This window comes from Lissotriton helveticus, chromosome 11 (genome assembly GCF_964261635.1).
Source record: "Lissotriton helveticus chromosome 11, aLisHel1.1, whole genome shotgun sequence".
In the NCBI taxonomy this organism is placed as follows: Eukaryota; Metazoa; Chordata; class Amphibia; order Caudata; family Salamandridae; genus Lissotriton; species Lissotriton helveticus.
Window position 1 is genome coordinate 175,796,915 of NC_136072.1, and position 20,804 is coordinate 175,817,718.

Here is a 20,804-nt window from a genome sequence, read left to right on the forward strand (position 1 = left end):
TTTTTGCATGAACATTAAATGCCTCCAAATGGTTTTTAATTCACTTCCCGGGCCCGTGGAAGCATGAAAATCACTTTAAACATGCTAATTTTAGCTCTAAAACTGATGATCCACCAACAAATGTGAACTGAAGTTCAAAAATAAAACATTTGAAAACGGACCATTTTTCACCTTTCTGAAGCATGACGTAATGGGGGGTGTTATCTCGTTTGTCAAAAATCAGCCGTTTTTGCATGAACATTAAATGCCTCCAAATGGTTTTTAATTCACTTCCCGGGCCCCTGGAAGCATGAACATCACTTTAAACATGCTAATTTTAGCTCTAAAACTGATGATCTACCTACAAATGTGAACTGACGTTCAAAAATAAAACATTTGAAAACGGACCATTTTTCACCTTTCTGAAGCATGACGTAATGGGGGGGTGTTATCTCTTTTGCCAAAAATTAGCCGTTTTTGCTTGAACATTAAATGCCTCCAAATGGTATTTAATTCACTTCCCGGGGTGAAGAAACACTTTTTGAGACCTCAGAGTGAGTAAATTGGCCATTTTCATGCACTTTTAACCATTCCACAAATGTTGTGTTTAGGGCCCCTGGAAGCATGAAAATCACTTTAAACATGCTAATTTTAGCTCTAAAAGTGATGATCCACCTACAAATGTGAACTGAAGTTCAAAAATAAAACATTTGAAAACGGACCATTTTTCACTTTTCTGAAGCATGACGTAATGGGGGGTGTTATCTCTTTTGTCAAAAATCAGCTGTTTTTGCATGAACATTAAATGCCTCCAAATGGTTTTTAATTCACTTCCCGGGCCCGTGGAAGCATGAAAATCACTTTAAACATGCTAATTTTAGCTCTAAAACTGATGATCCACCAACAAATGTGAACTGAAGTTCAAAAATAAAACATTTGAAAACGGACCATTTTTCACCTTTCTGAAGCATGACGTAATGGGGGGTGTTATCTCGTTTGTCAAAAATCAGCCGTTTTTGCTTGAACATTAAATGCTTCCAAATGGTATTTAATTCACTTCCTGGGGTGAAGAAACACTTTTTGAGACCCCGGAGTGAGTAAATTGGCCATTTTCATGCACTTTTAACCATTCCACAAATGTTGTGTTTAGGGCCCCTGTAAGCATGAAAATCACTTTAAACATGCTAATTTTAGCTCTAAAACTGATGATCTACCTACAAATGTGAATTGACGTTCAAAAATAAAACATTTGAAAACGGACCTTTTTTCACCTTTCTGAAGCATGACATAATGGGGGGGTGTTATCTCTTTTGTCAAAAATCAGACGTTTTTACTTGAACATTAAATGCCTCCAAATGGTATTTAATTCACTTCCCGGGGTGAAGAAACACTTTTTGAGACCCCAGAGTGAGTAAATTGGCCATTTTAATGCACTTTTAACCATTCCACAAATGTTGTGTTTAGGGCCCCTGGAAGCATGAAAATCACTTTAAACATGCTAATTTTAGCTCTAAAACTGATGATCCACCTACAAATGTGAACTGACGTTCAAAAATAAAACATTTGAAAACGGTCCATTTTTCACCTATCTGAAGCATGACGTAATGGGGGGGTGTTATCTCTTTTGCCAAAAATCAGCTGTTTTTGCTTGAACATTAAATGCCTCCAAATGGTTTTTAATTCACTTCCCGGGCCCCTGGAAGCATGAAAATCACTTTAAACATGATAATTTTAGCTCTAAAACTGATGATCCACCTACAAATGTGAACTGAAGTTCAAAAATAAAACATTTGAAAACGGACCATTTTTCACCTTTCTGAAGCATGATGTAATGGGGGGGGTGTTATCTCTTTTGTCAATAATCAGCCGTTTTTGCTTGAACATTAAATGCTTCCAAATGGTATTTAATGCACTTCCCTGGGTGAAGAAACACTTTATGAGACCCCAGAGTGAGTAAATTGGCCATTTTCATGCACTTTTAACCATTCCACAAATGTTGTGTTTAGGGCCCCTGGAAGCATGAAAATCACTTTAAACATGCTAATTTTAGCTCTAAAACTGATGATCCACCTACAAATGTGAACTGACGTTCAAAAATAAAACATTTGAAAACGGACCATTTTTCACCTTTCTGAAGCATGACGTAATGAGGGGGTGATATCTCTTTTGTAAAAAATCAGCTGTTTTTGCATGAACATTAAATGCCTCCAAATGGTTTTTAATTCACTTCCCGGGCATCTGGAAGCATGAAAATCACTTTAAACATGCTAATTTTAGCTCTAAAACTGATGATCTACCTACAAATGTGAACTGACGTTCAAAAATAAAACATTTGAAAACGGACCATTTTTCACCTTTCTGAAGCATGACGTAATGGGGGGTGTTATCTCTTTTGTCAAAAATCAGCTGTTTTTGCATGAACATTAAATGCCTCCAAATGGTTTTTAATTCACTTCCCGGGCCCCTGGAAGCATGAAAATCACTTTAAACATGCTAATTTTAGCTCTAAAACTGATGATCCACCTACAAATGTGAACTGACGTTCAAAAATAAAACATTTGAAAACGGTCCGTTTTTCACCTATCTGAAGCATGACGTAATGGGGGGGTGTTATCTCTTTTGCCAAAAATCAGCTGTTTTTGCTTGAACATTAAATGCCTCCAAATGGTTTTTAATTCACTTCCCGGGCCCCTGGAAGCATGAAAATCACTTTAAACATGATAATTTTAGCTCTAAAACTGATGATCCACCTACAAATGTGAACTGAAGTTCAAAAATAAAACATTTGAAAACGGACCATTTTTCACCTTTCTGAAGCATGATGTAATGGGGGGGGTGTTATCTCTTTTGTCAATAATCAGCCGTTTTTGCTTGAACATTAAATGCTTCCAAATGGTATTTAATGCACTTCCCTGGGTGAAGAAACACTTTATGAGACCCCAGAGTGAGTAAATTGGCCATTTTCATGCACTTTTAACCATTCCACAAATGTTGTGTTTAGGGCCCCTGGAAGCATGAAAATCACTTTAAACATGCTAATTTTAGCTCTAAAACTGATGATCCACCTACAAATGTGAACTGACGTTCAAAAATAAAACATTTGAAAACGGACCATTTTTCACCTTTCTGAAGCATGACGTAATGAGGGGGTGTTATCTCTTTTGTAAAAAATCAGCTGTTTTTGCATGAACATTAAATGCCTCCAAATGGTTTTTAATTCACTTCCCGGGCCCCTGGAAGCATGAAAATCACTTTAAACATGCTAATTTTAGCTCTAAAACTGATGATCTACCTACAAATGTGAACTGACGTTCAAAAATAAAACATTTGAAAACGGACCATTTTTCACCTTTCTGAAGCATGACGTAATGGGGGGTGTTATCTCTTTTGTCAAAAATCTGCAGTTTTTGCTTGTACATTAAATGCTTCCAAATGGTATTTAATTCACTTCCCGGGGTGAAGAAACACTTTTTGAGACCCCAGAGTGAGTAAATTGGCCATTTTCATGCACTTTTAACCATTCCACAAATGTTGTGTTTAGGGCCCCTGGAAGCATGAAAATCACTTTAACCGCATGCGTGCGGGCGGAATTCCGCTCGCACGCTGAGATTTCGTAAAGCGCATGTTACATGACGAGCTAGGCTCGTCATGAGCGTGCGAGGAGGCTACCTCATGACGAGCCCAGCTCGTCATGAGCGTGGAAGGGGTTAAACATGCTAATTTTAGCTCTAAAACTGATGATCCACCTACAAATGTGAACTGAAGTTCAAAAATAAAACATTTGAAAACGGACCATTTTTCACCTTTCTGAAGCATGACGTAATGGGGGGGTGTTATCTCTTTTGTCAAAAATCAGTTTTTTTTGCATGAACATTAAATGCCTCCAAATGGTTTTTAATTCACTTCCCGGGCCCCTGGAAGCATGAAAATCACTTTAAACATGCTAATTTTAGCTCTAAAACTGATGATCTACCTACAAATGTGAACTGACGTTCAAAAATAAAACTTTTGAAAACGGACCATTTTTCACCTTTCTGAAGCATGACGTAATGGGGGGGTGTTATCTCTTTGTAAAAAATCAGCCGTTTTTGCATGAACATTAAATGCCTCCAAATGGTTTTTAATTCACTTCCCGGGCCCCTGGAAGCATGAACATCACTTTAAACATGCTAATTTTAGCTCTAAAACTGATGATCTACCTACAAATGTGAACTGACGTTCAAAAATAAAACATTTGAAAACGGACCATTTTTCACCTTTCTGAAGCATGACATAATGGGGGGGTGTTATCTCTTTTGTCAAAAATCAGACGTTTTTACTTGAACATTAAATGCCTCCAAATGGTATTTAATTCACTTCCCGAGGGGAAGAAACACTTTTTGAGACCCCAGAGTGAGTAAATTGGCCATTTTAATGCACTTTTAACCATTCCACAAATGTTGTGTTTAGGGCCCCTGGAAGCATGAAAATCACTTTAAACATGCTAATTTTAGCTCTAAAACTGATGATCCACCTACAAATGTGAACTGAAGTTCAAAAATAAAACATTTGAAAACGGTCCATTTTTCACCTATCTGAAGCATGACGTAATGGGGGGGTGTTATCTCTTTTGCCAAAAATCAGCTGTTTTTGCTTGAACATTAAATGCCTCCAAATGGTTTTTAATTCACTTCCCGGGCCCGTGGAAGCATGAAAATCACTTTAAACATGCTAATTTTAGCTCTAAAACTGATGATCCACCAACAAATGTGAACTGAAGTTCAAAAATAAAACATTTGAAAACGGACCATTTTTCACCTTTCTGAAGCATGACGTAATGGGGGGTGTTATCTCGTTTGTCAAAAATCAGCCGTTTTTGCTTGAACATTAAATGCTTCCAAATGGTATTTAATTCACTTCCTGGGGTGAAGAAACACTTTTTGAGACCCCGGAGTGAGTAAATTGGCCATTTTCATGCACTTTTAACCATTCCACAAATGTTGTGTTTAGGGCCCCTGTAAGCATGAAAATCACTTTAAACATGCTAATTTTAGCTCTAAAACTGATGATCTACCTACAAATGTGAACTGACGTTCAAAAATAAAACATTTGAAAACGGACCTTTTTTCACCTTTCTGAAGCATGACATAATGGGGGGGTGTTATCTCTTTTGTCAAAAATCAGACGTTTTTACTTGAACATTAAATGCCTCCAAATGGTATTTAATTCACTTCCCGGGGTGAAGAAACACTTTTTGAGACCCCAGAGTGAGTAAATTGGCCATTTTAATGCACTTTTAACCATTCCACAAATGTTGTGTTTAGGGCCCCTGGAAGCATGAAAATCACTTTAAACATGCTAATTTTAGCTCTAAAACTGATGATCCACCTACAAATGTGAACTGACGTTCAAAAATAAAACATTTGAAAACGGTCCATTTTTCACCTATCTGAAGCATGACGTAATGGGGGGGTGTTATCTCTTTTGCCAAAAATCAGCTGTTTTTGCTTGAACATTAAATGCCTCCAAATGGTTTTTAATTCACTTCCCGGGCCCCTGGAAGCATGAAAATCACTTTAAACATGATAATTTTAGCTCTAAAACTGATGATCCACCTACAAATGTGAACTGAAGTTCAAAAATAAAACATTTGAAAACGGACCATTTTTCACCTTTCTGAAGCATGATGTAATGGGGGGGGTGTTATCTCTTTTGTCAATAATCAGCCGTTTTTGCTTGAACATTAAATGCTTCCAAATGGTATTTAATGCACTTCCCTGGGTGAAGAAACACTTTATGAGACCCCAGAGTGAGTAAATTGGCCATTTTCATGCACTTTTAACCATTCCACAAATGTTGTGTTTAGGGCCCCTGGAAGCATGAAAATCACTTTAAACATGCTAATTTTAGCTCTAAAACTGATGATCCACCTACAAATGTGAACTGACGTTCAAAAATAAAACATTTGAAAACGGACCATTTTTCACCTTTCTGAAGCATGACGTAATGAGGGGGTGTTATCTCTTTTGTAAAAAATCAGCTGTTTTTGCATGAACATTAAATGCCTCCAAATGGTTTTTAATTCACTTCCCGGGCCCCTGGAAGCATGAAAATCACTTTAAACATGCTAATTTTAGCTCTAAAACTGATGATCTACCTACAAATGTGAACTGACGTTCAAAAATAAAACATTTGAAAACGGACCATTTTTCACCTTTCTGAAGCATGACGTAATGGGGGGTGTTATCTCTTTTGTCAAAAATCAGCTGTTTTTGCATGAACATTAAATGCCTCCAAATGGTTTTTAATTCACTTCCCGGGCCCCTGGAAGCATGAAAATCACTTTAAATATGCTAATTTTAGCTCTAAAACTGATGATCTACCTACAAATGTGAACTGACGTTCAAAAATAAAACATTTGAAAACGGACCATTTTTCACCTTTCTGAAGCATGACGTAATGGGGGGGTGTTATCTCTTTTGTCAAAAATCAGCCATTTTTGCTTGAACATTAAATGCCTCCAAATGGTATTTAATTCACTTCCCGGGGTGAAGAAACACTTTTTGAGACCTCAGAGTGAGTAAATTGGCCATTTTCATGCACTTTTAACCATTCCACAAATGTTGTGTTTAGGGCCCCTGGAAGCATGAAAATCACTTTAAACATGCTAATTTTAGCTCTAAAACTGATGATCCACCAACAAATGTGAACTGAAGTTCAAAAATAAAACATTTGAAAACGGACCATTTTTCACCTTTCTGAAGCATGACGTAATGGGGGGTGTTATCTCTTTTGTCAAAAATCAGCTGTTTTTGCATGAACATTAAATGCCTCCAAATGGTTTTTAATTCACTTCCCGGGCCCGTGGAAGCATGAAAATCACTTTAAACATGCTAATTTTAGCTCTAAAACTGATGATCCACCAACAAATGTGAACTGAAGTTCAAAAATAAAACATTTGAAAACGGACCATTTTTCACCTTTCTGAAGCATGACGTAATGGGGGGGTGTTATCTCTTTTGTCAAATATCAGCCGTTTTTGCTTGAACATTTAATGCTTCCAAATGGTATTTAATTCACTTCCCGGGGTGAAGAAACACTTTTTAAGACCCCAGAGTGAGTAAATTGGCCATTTTCATGCACTTTTAACCATTCCACAAATGTTGTGTTTAGGGCCCCTGGAAGCATGAAAATCACTTTAAACATGCTAATTTTTGCTCTAAAACTGATGATCTACCTGCAAATGTGAACTGACGTTCAAAAATAAAACATTTGAAAACGGACCATTTTTCACCTTTCTGAAGCATGACGTAATAGGGGGGGTGTTATCTCTTTTGTCAAAAATCAGCTGTTTTTGCATGAACATTAAATGCCTCCAAATGGTTTTTAATTCACTTCCCGGGCCCCTGAAAGCATGAAAATCACTTTAAACAGGCTAATTTTAGCTCTAAAACTGATGATCTACCTACAAATGTGAACTGACGTTCAAAAATAAAACATTTGAAAACGGACCATTTTTCACCTTTCTGAAGCATGACGTCATAGGGGGGGTGTTATCTCTTTTGTCAAAAATCAGCTCTTTTTGCATGAACATTAAATGCCTCCAAATGGTTTTTAATTCACTTCCCGGGCCCCTGGAAGCATGAAAATCACTTTAAACATGCTAATTTTAGCTCTAAAACTGATGATCTACCAACAAATGTGAACTGACGTTAAAAAATAAAACATTTGAAAACGGACCATTTTTCACCTTTCTGAAGCATGACGTAATGGGGGGGTGTTATCTCTTTTGTCAAAAATCAGCCGTTTTTGCTTGAACATTAAATGCCTCCAAATGGTATTTAATTCACTTTTGCGCGGTGAAGAAACACTTTTTGAGACCTCAGAGTGAGTAAATTGGCCATTTTCATGCACTTTTAACCGTTAAACAAATGTTGTGTTTAGGGCCCCTGGAAGCATGAAAATCACTTTAAACATGCTAATTTTAGCTCTAAAACTGATGATCCACCTACAAATGTGAACTGAAGTTCAAAAATAAAACACTTGAAAACTGACCATTTTTCACCTTTTTGAAGCATGACGTAATGGGGGGGGTGTTATCTCTTTTGTCAAAAATCAGCTGTTTTTGCATGAACATTAAATGCCTCCAAATGGTTTTTAATTCACTTCCCGGGCCCCTGGAAGCATGAAAATCACTTTTAACATGCTAATTTTAGCTCTAAAACTGATGATCCACCTACAAATGTGAACTGAAGTTCAAAAATAAAACATTTGAAAACGGACCATTTTTCACCTTTCTGAAGCATGACGTAATGGGGGGGGTGTTATCTCTTTTGTCAAAAATCTGCCGTTTTTGCTTGTACATTAAATGCTTCCAAATGGTATTTAATTCACTTCCCGGGGTGAAGAAACACTTTTTGAGACCCCAGAGTGAGTAAATTGGCCATTTTCATGCACTTTTAACCATTCCACAAATGTTGTGTTTAGGGCCCCTGGAAGCATGAAAATCACTTTAACCGCATGCGTGCGGGCGGAATTCCGCTCGCACGCTGAGATTTCGTAAAGCGCATGTTACATGACGAGCTGGGCTCGTCATGAGCGTGCGAGGAGGCTACCTCATGACGAGCCCAGCTCGTCATGAGCGTGGAAGGGGTTAAACATGCTAATTTTAGCTCTAAAACTGATGATCCACCTACAAATGTGAACTGAAGTTCAAAAATAAAACATTTGAAAACGGACCATTTTTCACCTTTCTGAAGCATGACGTAATGGGGGGGTGTTATCTCTTTTGTCAAAAATCTGCTCTTTTTGCATGAACATTAAATGCCTCCAAATGGTTTTTAATTCACTTCCCGGGCTCTGGAAGCATGAAAATCACTTTAAACATGCTAATTTTAGCTCTAAAACTGATGATCCACCTACAAATGTGAACTGACGTTCAAAAATAAAACATTTGAAAACGGTCCATTTTTCACCTATCTGAAGCATGACGTAATGGGGGGGTGTTATCTCTTTTGCCAAAAATCAGCTGTTTTTGCTTGAACATTAAATGCCTCCAAATGGTTTTTAATTCACTTCCCGGGCCCCTGGAAGCATGAAAATCACTTTAAACATGATAATTTTAGCTCTAAAACTGATGATCCACCTACAAATGTGAACTGAAGTTCAAAAATAAAACATTTGAAAACGGACCATTTTTCACCTTTCTGAAGCATGATGTAATGGGGGGGGTGTTATCTCTTTTGTCAATAATCAGCCGTTTTTGCTTGAACATTAAATGCTTCCAAATGGTATTTAATGCACTTCCCTGGGTGAAGAAACACTTTATGAGACCCCAGAGTGAGTAAATTGGCCATTTTCATGCACTTTTAACCATTCCACAAATGTTGTGTTTAGGGCCCCTGGAAGCATGAAAATCACTTTAAACATGCTAATTTTAGCTCTAAAACTGATGATCCACCTACAAATGTGAACTGACGTTCAAAAATAAAACATTTGAAAACGGACCATTTTTCACCTTTCTGAAGCATGACGTAATGAGGGGGTGTTATCTCTTTTGTAAAAAATCAGCTGTTTTTGCATGAACATTAAATGCCTCCAAATGGTTTTTAATTCACTTCCCGGGCCCCTGGAAGCATGAAAATCACTTTAAACATGCTAATTTTAGCTCTAAAACTGATGATCTACCTACAAATGTGAACTGACGTTCAAAAATAAAACATTTGAAAACGGACCATTTTTCACCTTTCTGAAGCATGACGTAATGGGGGGTGTTATCTCTTTTGTCAAAAATCTGCAGTTTTTGCTTGTACATTAAATGCTTCCAAATGGTATTTAATTCACTTCCCGGGGTGAAGAAACACTTTTTGAGACCCCAGAGTGAGTAAATTGGCCATTTTCATGCACTTTTAACCATTCCACAAATGTTGTGTTTAGGGCCCCTGGAAGCATGAAAATCACTTTAACCGCATGCGTGCGGGCGGAATTCCGCTCGCACGCTGAGATTTCGTAAAGCGCATGTTACATGACGAGCTGGGCTCGTCATGAGCGTGCGAGGAGGCTACCTCATGACGAGCCCAGCTCGTCATGAGCGTGGAAGGGGTTAAACATGCTAATTTTAGCTCTAAAACTGATGATCCACCTACAAATGTGAACTGAAGTTCAAAAATAAAACATTTGAAAACGGACCATTTTTCACCTTTCTGAAGCATGACGTAATGGGGGGGTGTTATCTCTTTTGTCAAAAATCAGTTTTTTTTGCATGAACATTAAATGCCTCCAAATGGTTTTTAATTCACTTCCCGGGCCCCTGGAAGCATGAAAATCACTTTAAACATGCTAATTTTAGCTCTAAAACTGATGATCTACCTACAAATGTGAACTGACGTTCAAAAATAAAACTTTTGAAAACGGACCATTTTTCACCTTTCTGAAGCATGACGTAATGGGGGGGGTGTTATCTCTTTGTAAAAAATCAGCCGTTTTTGCATGAACATTAAATGCCTCCAAATGGTTTTTAATTCACTTCCCGGGCCCCTGGAAGCATGAACATCACTTTAAACATGCTAATTTTAGCTCTAAAACTGATGATCTACCTACAAATGTGAACTGACGTTCAAAAATAAAACATTTGAAAACGGACCATTTTTCACCTTTCTGAAGCATGACGTAATGGGGGGGTGTTATCTCTTTTGCCAAAAATTAGCCGTTTTTGCTTGAACATTAAATGCCTCCAAATGGTATTTAATTCACTTCCCGGGGTGAAGAAACACTTTTTGAGACCTCAGAGTGAGTAAATTGGCCATTTTCATGCACTTTTAACCATTCCACAAATGTTGTGTTTAGGGCCCCTGGAAGCATGAAAATCACTTTAAACATGCTAATTTTAGCTCTAAAAGTGATGATCCACCTACAAATGTGAACTGAAGTTCAAAAATAAAACATTTGAAAACGGACCATTTTTCACTTTTCTGAAGCATGACGTAATGGGGGGTGTTATCTCTTTTGTCAAAAATCAGCTGTTTTTGCATGAACATTAAATGCCTCCAAATGGTTTTTAATTCACTTCCCGGGCCCGTGGAAGCATGAAAATCACTTTAAACATGCTAATTTTAGCTCTAAAACTGATGATCCACCAACAAATGTGAACTGAAGTTCAAAAATAAAACATTTGAAAACGGACCATTTTTCACCTTTCTGAAGCATGACGTAATGGGGGGTGTTATCTCGTTTGTCAAAAATCAGCCGTTTTTGCTTGAACATTAAATGCTTCCAAATGGTATTTAATTCACTTCCTGGGGTGAAGAAACACTTTTTGAGACCCCGGAGTGAGTAAATTGGCCATTTTCATGCACTTTTAACCATTCCACAAATGTTGTGTTTAGGGCCCCTGTAAGCATGAAAATCACTTTAAACATGCTAATTTTAGCTCTAAAACTGATGATCTACCTACAAATGTGAATTGACGTTCAAAAATAAAACATTTGAAAACGGACCTTTTTTCACCTTTCTGAAGCATGACATAATGGGGGGGTGTTATCTCTTTTGTCAAAAATCAGACGTTTTTACTTGAACATTAAATGCCTCCAAATGGTATTTAATTCACTTCCCGGGGTGAAGAAACACTTTTTGAGACCCCAGAGTGAGTAAATTGGCCATTTTAATGCACTTTTAACCATTCCACAAATGTTGTGTTTAGGGCCCCTGGAAGCATGAAAATCACTTTAAACATGCTAATTTTAGCTCTAAAACTGATGATCCACCTACAAATGTGAACTGACGTTCAAAAATAAAACATTTGAAAACGGTCCATTTTTCACCTATCTGAAGCATGACGTAATGGGGGGGTGTTATCTCTTTTGCCAAAAATCAGCTGTTTTTGCTTGAACATTAAATGCCTCCAAATGGTTTTTAATTCACTTCCCGGGCCCCTGGAAGCATGAAAATCACTTTAAACATGATAATTTTAGCTCTAAAACTGATGATCCACCTACAAATGTGAACTGAAGTTCAAAAATAAAACATTTGAAAACGGACCATTTTTCACCTTTCTGAAGCATGATGTAATGGGGGGGGTGTTATCTCTTTTGTCAATAATCAGCCGTTTTTGCTTGAACATTAAATGCTTCCAAATGGTATTTAATGCACTTCCCTGGGTGAAGAAACACTTTATGAGACCCCAGAGTGAGTAAATTGGCCATTTTCATGCACTTTTAACCATTCCACAAATGTTGTGTTTAGGGCCCCTGGAAGCATGAAAATCACTTTAAACATGCTAATTTTAGCTCTAAAACTGATGATCCACCTACAAATGTGAACTGACGTTCAAAAATAAAACATTTGAAAACGGACCATTTTTCACCTTTCTGAAGCATGACGTAATGAGGGGGTGTTATCTCTTTTGTAAAAAATCAGCTGTTTTTGCATGAACATTAAATGCCTCCAAATGGTTTTTAATTCACTTCCCGGGCCCCTGGAAGCATGAAAATCACTTTAAACATGCTAATTTTAGCTCTAAAACTGATGATCTACCTACAAATGTGAACTGACGTTCAAAAATAAAACATTTGAAAACGGACCATTTTTCACCTTTCTGAAGCATGACGTAATGGGGGGTGTTATCTCTTTTGTCAAAAATCAGCTGTTTTTGCATGAACATTAAATGCCTCCAAATGGTTTTTAATTCACTTCCCGGGCCCCTGGAAGCATGAAAATCACTTTAAATATGCTAATTTTAGCTCTAAAACTGATGATCTACCTACAAATGTGAACTGACGTTCAAAAATAAAACATTTGAAAACGGACCATTTTTCACCTTTCTGAAGCATGACGTAATGGGGGGGTTTTATCTCTTTTGTCAAAAATCAGCCGTTTTTGCTTGAACATTAAATGCCTCCAAATGGTATTTAATTCACTTCCCGGGGTGAAGAAACACTTTTTGAGACCTCAGAGTGAGTAAATAGGCCATTTTCATGCACTTTTAACCATTCCACAAATGTTGTGTTTAGGGCCCCTGGAAGCATGAAAATCACTTTAAACATGCTAATTTTAGCTCTAAAACTGATGATCCACCAACAAATGTGAACTGAAGTTCAAAAATAAAACATTTGAAAACGGACCATTTTTCACCTTTCTGAAGCATGACGTAATGGGGGGTGTTATCTCTTTTGTCAAAAATCAGCTGTTTTTGCATGAACATTAAATGCCTCCAAATGGTTTTTAATTCACTTCCCGGGCCCGTGGAAGCATGAAAATCACTTTAAACATGCTAATTTTAGCTCTAAAACTGATGATCTACCTACAAATGTGAACTGACGTTCAAAAATAAAACATTTGAAAACGGACCATTTTTCACCTTTCTGAAGCATGACGTCATAGGGGGGGTGTTATCTCTTTTGTCAAAAATCAGCTCTTTTTGCATGAACATTAAATGCCTCCAAATGGTTTTTAATTCACTTCCCGGGCCCCTGGAAGCATGAAAATCACTTTAAACATGCTAATTTTAGCTCTAAAACTGATGATCTACCAACAAATTTGAACTGACGTTAAAAAATAAAACATTTGAAAACGGACCATTTTTCACCTTTCTGAAGCATGACGTAATGGGGGGGTGTTATCTCTTTTGTCAAAAATCAGCCGTTTTTGCTTGAACATTAAATGCCTCCAAATGGTATTTAATTCACTTTTGCGTGGTGAAGAAACACTTTTTGAGACCTCAGAGTGAGTAAATTGGCCATTTTCATGCACTTTTAACCGTTAAACAAATGTTGTGTTTAGGGCCCCTGGAAGCATGAAAATCACTTTAAACATGCTAATTTTAGCTCTAAAACTGATGATCCACCTACAAATGTGAACTGAAGTTCAAAAATAAAACACTTGAAAACTGACCATTTTTCACCTTTTTGAAGCATGACGTAATGGGGGGGGTGTTATCTCTTTTGTCAAAAATCAGCTGTTTTTGCATGAACATTAAATGCCTCCAAATGGTTTTTAATTCACTTCCCGGGCCCCTGGAAGCATGAAAATCACTTTTAACATGCTAATTTTAGCTCTAAAACTGATGATCCACCTACAAATGTGAACTGAAGTTCAAAAATAAAACATTTGAAAACGGACCATTTTTCACCTTTCTGAAGCATGACGTAATGGGGGGGGTGTTATCTCTTTTGTCAAAAATCTGCTGTTTTTGCTTGTACATTAAATGCTTCCAAATGGTATTTAATTCACTTCCCGGGGTGAAGAAACACTTTTTGAGACCCCAGAGTGAGTAAATTGGCCATTTTCATGCACTTTTAACCATTCCACAAATGTTGTGTTTAGGGCCCCTGGAAGCATGAAAATCACTTTAACCGCATGCGTGCGGGCGGAATTCCGCTCGCACGCTGAGATTTCGTAAAGCGCATGTTACATGACGAGCTGGGCTCGTCATGAGCGTGCGAGGAGGCTACCTCATGACGAGCCCAGCTCGTCATGAGCGTGGAAGGGGTTAAACATGCTAATTTTAGCTCTAAAACTGATGATCCACCTACAAATGTGAACTGAAGTTCAAAAATAAAACATTTGAAAACGGACCATTTTTCACCTTTCTGAAGCATGACGTAATGGGGGGGTGTTATCTCTTTTGTCAAAAATCAGCTCTTTTTGCATGAACATTAAATGCCTCCAAATGGTTTTTAATTCACTTCCCGGGCTCTGGAAGCATGAAAATCACTTTAAACATGCTAATTTTAGCTCTAAAACTGATGATCTACCTACAAATGTGAACTGACGTTCAAAAATAAAACTTTTGAAAACGGACCATTTTTCACCTTTCTGAAGCATGACGTAATGGGGGGGTGTTATCTCTTTGTAAAAAATCAGCCGTTTTTGCATGAACATTAAATGCCTCCAAATGGTTTTTAATTCACTTCCCGGGCCCCTGGAAGCATGAAAATCACATTAAACATGCTAATTTTAGCTCTAAAACTGATGATCTACCTACAAATGTGAAATGACGTTCAAAAATAAAACATTTGAAAACGGACCATTTTTCACCTTTCTGAAGCATGACGTAATGGGGGGGTGTTATCTCTTTTGTCAAAAATCAGCCGTTTTTGCTTGAACATTAAATGCCTCCAAATGGTATTTAATTCACTTCCCGGGGTGAAGAAACACTTTTTGAGACCTCAGAGTGAGTAAATTGGCCATTTTCATGCACTTTTAACCATTCCACAAATGTTGTGTTTAGGGCCCCTGGAAGCATGAAAATCACTTTAAACATGCTAATTTTAGCTCTAAAAGTGATGATCCACCTACAAATGTGAACTGAAGTTCAAAAATAAAACATTTGAAAACGGACCATTTGTCACCTTTCTGAAGCATGACGTAATGGGGGGGTGTTATCTCTATTGTCAAAAATCAGCTGTTTTTGCATGTACATTAAATGGCTCCAAATGGTTTTAAATTCCCTTCCCGGGCCGGTGGAAGCATGAAACTCACTTTAAACATGCTAATTTTAGCTCTAAAACTGATGATCTACCTACAAATGTGAACTGACGTTCAAAAATAAAACTTTTGAAAACGGACCATTTTTCACCTTTCTGAAGCATGACGTAATGGGGGGGTGTTATCTCTTTTGTCAAAAATCAGCCGTTTTTGCTTGAACATTAAATGCCTCCAAATGGTATTTAATTCACTTCCTGTGGTGAAGAAACACTTTTTGAGACCTCAGAGTGAGTAAATTGGCCATTTTCATGCACTTTTAACCATTTCACAAATGTTGTGTTTAGGGCCCCTGGAAGCATGAAAATCACTTTAAACATGCTAATTTTAGCTCTAAAACTTATGATCCACCTACAAATGTGAACTGACGTTCAAAAATAAAACATTTGAAAACGGTCCATTTTTCACCTTTCTGAAGCATGACGTAATGGGGGGGTGTTATCTCTTTTGTAAAAAATCAGCTGTTTTTGCTTGAACATTAAATGCCTCCAAATGGTTTTTAATTCACTTCCCGGGGTGAAGAAACACTTTTTGAGACCCCAGAGTGAGTAAATTGGCCATTTTCATACACTTTTATTCATTCCATAAATGTTCTGTTTAGGGCCCCTGGAAGCATGAAAATCACTTTAAACATGCTAATTTTAGCTCTAAAACTGATGATCCACCTACAAATGTGAACTGACATTAAAAAATAAAACATTTGAAAACGGACCATTTTTCACCTTTCTGAAGCATGACGTAATGAAGGGGTGTTATCTCTTTTGTCAAAAATCAGCTCTTTTTGCATGAACATTAAATGCCTCCAAATGGTTTTTAATTCACTTCCCGGGCCCCTGGAAGCATGAAAATCACTTTAAACATGCTAATTTTAGCTCTAAAACTGATGATCTACCTACAAATGTGAACTGACGTTCAAAAATAAAACATTTGAAAACGGACCATTTTTCACCTTTCTGAAGCATGACATAATGGGGGGGTGTTATCTCTTTTGTCAAAAATCAGCCGTTTTTGCTTGAACATTAAATGCCTCCAAATGGTATTTAATTCACTTTTGCGCGGTGAAGAAACACTTTTTGAGACGTCAGAGTGAGTAAATTGGCCATTTTCATGCACTTTTAACCATTAAACAAATGTTGTGTTTAGGGCCCCTGGAAGCATGAAAATCACTTTAAACATGCTAATTTTAGCTCTAAAACTGATGATCCACCTACAAATGTGAACTGAAGTTAAAAAATAAAACACTTGAAAACTGACCATTTTTCACCTTTCTGAAGCATGACGTAATGGGGGGGGTGTTATCTCTTTTGTCAAAAATCAGCTGTTTTTGCATGAACATTAAATGCCTCCAAATGGTTTTTAATTCACTTCCCGGGCCCCTGGAAGCATGAAAATCACTTTAAACAGGCTAATTTTAGCTCTAAAACTGATGATCTACCTACAAATGTGAACTGACGTTCAAAAGTAAAACATTTGAAAACGGACCATTTTTCACCTTTCTGAAGCATGATGTAATGGGGGGGGGTTATCTCTTTTGTCAAAAATCAGCCGTTTTTGCTTGAACATTAAATGCCTCCAAATGGTATTAAATTCACTTCCCGGGGTGAAGAAACACTTTTTGAGACCCCAGAGTGAGTAAATTGGCCATTTTCATACACTTTTATTCATTCCACAAATGTTCTGTTTAGGGCCCCTGGAAGCATGAAAATCACTTTAAACATGCTAATTTTAGCTCTAAAACTGATGATCCACCTACAAATGTGAACTGACATTCAAAAATAAAACATTTGAAAACGGACCATTTTTCACCTTTCTGAAGCATGACGTAATGGGGGGGTGTTATCTCTTTTGTAAAAAATCAGCTCTTTTTGCATGAACATTAAATGCCTCCAAATGGTTTTTAATTCACTTCCCGGGCCCCTGGAAGCATGAAAATCACTTTAAACATGCTAATTTTAGCTCTAAAACTGATGATCTACCTACAAATGTGAACTGACGTTCAAAAATAAAACATTTGAAAACGGACCATTTTTCACCTTTCTGAAGCATGACGTAATGGGGGGGTGTTATCTCTTTTGTCAAAAATCAGCCGTTTTTGCTTGAACATTAAATGCCTCCAAATGGTATTTAATTCACTTTTGCGCGGTGAAGAAACACTTTTTGAGACCCCAGAGTGAGTAAATTGGCCATTTTCATGCACTTTTAACCATTAAACAAATGTTGTGTTTAGGGCCCCTGGAAGCATGAAAATCACTTTAAACATGCTAATTTTAGCTCTAAAACTGATGATCCACCTACAAATGTGAACTGAAGTTCAAAAATAAAACACTTGAAAACTGACCATTTTTCACCTTTCTGAAGCATGACGTAATGGGGGGGGTGTTATCTCTTTTGTCAAAAATCAGCTGTTTTTGCATGAACATTAAATGCCTCCAAATGGTTTTTAATTCACTTCCCGGGCCCCTGGAAGCATGAAAATCACTTTAAACATGCTAATTTTAGCTCTAAAACTGATGATCCACCTACAAATGTGAACTGAAGTTCAAAAATAAAACATTTGAAAACGGACCATTTTTCACCTTTCTGAAACATGACGTAATGGGGGGGTGTTATCTCTTTTGTCAAAAATCAGCCGTTTTTGCTTGAACATTAAATGCTTCCAAATGGTATTTAATTCACTTCCCGGGGTGAAGAAACACTTTTTGAGACCCCAGAGTTAGTAAATGGGCCATTTTCATGCACTTTTAACCATTCCACAAATGTTGTGTTTAGGGCCCCTGGAAGCATGAAAATCACTTTAACCGCATGCGTGCGGGCGGAATTCCGCTCGCACGCTGAGATTTTGTAAAGCGCATGTTACATGACGAGCTGGGCTCGTCATGAGCGTGCGAGGAGGCTACCTCATGACGAGCAGCGTGGAAGGGGTTAAACATGCTAATTTTAGCTCTAAAACTGATGATCCACCTACAAATGTGAACTGACGTTCAAAAATAAAACATTTGAAAACGGACCATTTTTCACCTTTCTGAAGCATGACGTAATGGGGGGGTGTTATCTCTATTGTCAAAAATCAGCTGTTTTTGCATGAACATTAAATGCCTCCAAATGGTTTTTAATTCACTTCCCGGGCCCCTGGAAGCATGAAACTCACTTTAAACATGCTAATTTTAGCTCTAAAACTGATGATCTACCTACAAATGTGAACTGACGTTCAAAAATAAAACTTTTGAAAACGGACCATTTTTCACCTTTCTGAAGCATGACGTAATGGGGGGGTGTTATCTCTTTTGTAAAAAAGTCAGCTGTTTTTGCTTGAACATTAAATGCCTCCAAATGGTATTTAATTCACTTCCCGTGGTGAAGAAACACTTTTTGAGACCTCAGAGTGAGTAAATTGGCCATTTTCATGCACTTTTAACCATTCCACAAATGTTGTGTTTAGGGCCCCTGGAAGCATGAAAATCACTTTAAACATGCTAATTTTAGCTCTAAAACTGATGATCCACCTACAAATGTGAACTGACGTTCAAAAATAAAACATTTGAAAACGGTCCATTTTTCACCTTTCTGAAGCATGACGTAATGGGGGGGTGTTATCTCTTTTGCCAAAAATCAGCTGTTTTTGCTTGAACATTAAATGCCTCCAAATGGTTTTTAATTCACTTCCCGGGCCCCTGGAAGCATGAAAATCACTTTAAACATGCTAATTTTAGCTTCAAAACTGATTATCTACCTACAAATGCGAACTGACGTTTAAAAATAAAACATTTGAAAACGGACCATTTTTCACCTTTCTGAAGCATGACATAATGGGGGGGGGGTGTTATCTCTTTTGTCAAAAATCAGCTGATGTTTGCATGAACATTAAATGCCTCCAAATGGTTTTTAATTCACTTCCCAGGCCCCTGGAAGCATGAAAATCACATTAAACATGCTAATTTTAGCTCTAAAACTGATGATCTACCTACAAATGTGAACTGACGTTCAAAAATAAAACATTTGAAAACGGACCATTTTTCATCTTTCTGAAGCATGACGTAATGGGGGGTGTTATCTCTTTTGTCAAAAATCTGCCGTTTTTGCTTGAACATTAAATGCCTCCAAATGGTATTTAATTCACTTCCCGGGGTGAAGAAACACTTTTTGAGACCTCAGAGTGAGTAAATTGGCCATTTTCATGCACTTTTAACCATTCCACAAATGTTGTGTTTAGGGCCCCTGGAAGCATGAAAATCACTTTAAACATGCTAATTTTAGCTCTAAAACTGATGATCCACCTACAAATGTGAACTGACGTTCAAAAATAAAACATTTGAAAACTGACAATTTTTCACCTTTCTGAAGCATGACGTAATGGGGGGGTGTTATCTCTTTTGTCAAAAACCAGCTGTTTTTGCATGAACATTAAATGCCTCCAAATGGTTTTTAATTCACTTCCCGGGCCCCTGGAAGCATGAAAATCACTTTAAACATGCTAATTTTAGCTCTAAAACTGATGATCTACCTACAAATGTGAACTGACGTTCAAAAATAAAACATTTGAAAACGGACCATTTTTCACCTTTCTGACGGATGACGTAATGGGGGGGTGTTATCTCTTTTGTCAAAAATCAGCCGTTTTTGCTTGAACATTAAATGCCTCCAAATGGTATTTAATTCACTTCCCGGGTTGAAGAAACACTTTTTGACACCCCAGAGTGAGTAAATTGGCTATTTTCATGCACTTTTAATCATTCCACAAATGTTTTGTTTAGGGCCCCTGGAAGCATGAAAATCACGTTAAACATGCTAATTTTAGCTCTAAAACTGATGATCCACCTACAAATGTGAACTGACGTTCAAAAATAAAACATTTGAAAACGGACCATTTTTCACCTTTCTGAAGCATGACGTAATGGGGGGGTGTTATCTCTTTTGTCAAAAATCAGCTCTTTTTGCATGAACATTAAATGCCTCCAAATGGTTTTTAATTCACTTCCCGGGCCCCTGGAAGCATGAAAATCACATTAAACATGCTAATTTTAGCTCTAAAACTGATGATCCACCTACAAATGTGAACTGACGTTCAAAAATAAAACATTTGAAAACGGACCATTTTTCACCTTTCTGAAGCATGACGTAATGGGGGGGGGTGTTATCTCTATTGTCAAAAATCAGACGTTTTTGCTTGAACATTAAATGCCTCCAAATGGTATTTATTTCACTTTAGCGGGGTGAAGAACACTTTTTGAGACCTCAGAGTGAGTAAATTGGCCATTTTCATGCACTTTTAACCATTAAACAAATGTTGTTTTTAGGGCCCCTGGAAGCATGAAAATCACTTTAAACATACTAATTTTAGTTCTAAAACTGATGATCCACCTACAAAT